Raw genomic sequence first — 1,140 nt, 5'->3', positions numbered from 1 at the left:
AGACAAGAACAAAGTCGGCCTTCGATCAGCTAAAAAACCTCTACAGCGTTAAAGGACCAATGTCTCAGCAGGACCTTGAAAAACTAATTTGTGTTTTAGTATAATTACTGTAACTGTCCTCACAGGTCTGCTGAAAAAGTCAATCAAACAACTGCAGCTCATGCAGGATGCTGCTGCCTGCGTCCTCACTAGAACTAAGAAAGTGGAGCACATCACCTCAAGAATAGGCTTTAAAATACTTCTGTTTATCTATAACAGAATCTCTTTAACCGATACAGATTTGTCATCAGTCTTTCAAAGGCCCAGACCTCTCAGGTCTTCTGGATCAAAATAATAATAATAATTTAACTTTATTGATCTCACACTGGAGAGATTCACCTCTGCATTTAACCCATCCCCTTGGGGAGCAGTGGGCTGCCATTGCGCGGGTCTTGTAAGTCCCCTTGCTGAGGGACCTAGAGTGCAGGCTGTGGGTATCGAACCGGACACTTGCAACCTTGTCAGAGCACACTGCTATAACCACTAGGCCAGGGGTCTTCAACGTTTTGAGATCTGGGCAGGAGTGTCCACGTTCCGGGACCCCCTAATTATATATACAGGTAAAAGCCAGAAAATTTGAATATTTTGAAAAACTTGATTTATTTCAGTAATTGCATTCAAAAGGTGCAACTTGTACATTATATTTATTCATTGCACACAGACTGATGCATTCAAATGTTTATTTCATTTAATTTTGATGATTTGAAGGGGCAACAAATGAAAATCCAAAATTCCATGTGTCACAAAATATGAATATTGTGTAAGGGTTAAATTTTGAAGACACCTGGTGCCACAAACTAAGCAGCTGATTAACTCAAAACACCTGCAAAGGGCTTTAAATGGTCTCTCAGTCCAGTTCTGAAGCCGACACAAACATGGGGGAAACTTCAGATTTGACAGCTGTCCAAAAGGCGACCATCGACACATTGCACAAGGAGGGAAAGACACAAAAGGTTATTGCTGAAGAGGCTGGCTGTTCTCAGAGCTCTGGGTCCAAACACATTAATAGAGAGGCAAGGGGAATGAAAAACTGGTCAGAAAAAGTGTACAAGCGAGTAGGGCTGGGTACCGAACATCGGTTCTTTTATGGTACCGACCGAA

The 1,140-nt window shown here is 42.0% G+C and overlaps 1 protein-coding gene and 1 long non-coding RNA gene across 2 annotated transcripts in view; both read left to right on the top strand.

Moving 5' to 3' along the window:
- The window catches only part of bace1 (beta-site APP-cleaving enzyme 1), a 27,994-nt gene that overhangs the window by 22,884 nt on the left and 3,970 nt on the right, over window positions 1–1,140 (top strand). The gene's annotated exons all lie outside the window — the stretch shown is intronic.
- Window positions 145–1,140, top strand: part of LOC107102722 — a 3,689-nt gene continuing 2,693 nt past the window's right edge. The window contains exon 1 of the long non-coding RNA XR_001482140.1: window positions 145–992. This is a non-coding gene — a long non-coding RNA (uncharacterized LOC107102722). The remainder of the gene's footprint in view (window positions 993–1,140) is intronic.

This window comes from Cyprinodon variegatus, unplaced genomic scaffold (genome assembly GCF_000732505.1).
Source record: "Cyprinodon variegatus isolate N-32 unplaced genomic scaffold, C_variegatus-1.0 Scaffold33, whole genome shotgun sequence".
Classification (NCBI taxonomy): Eukaryota; Metazoa; Chordata; class Actinopteri; order Cyprinodontiformes; family Cyprinodontidae; genus Cyprinodon; species Cyprinodon variegatus.
Note: the sequence above shows the minus strand (reverse complement) of the source record. Positions and strands in the feature narration are given on the sequence as shown.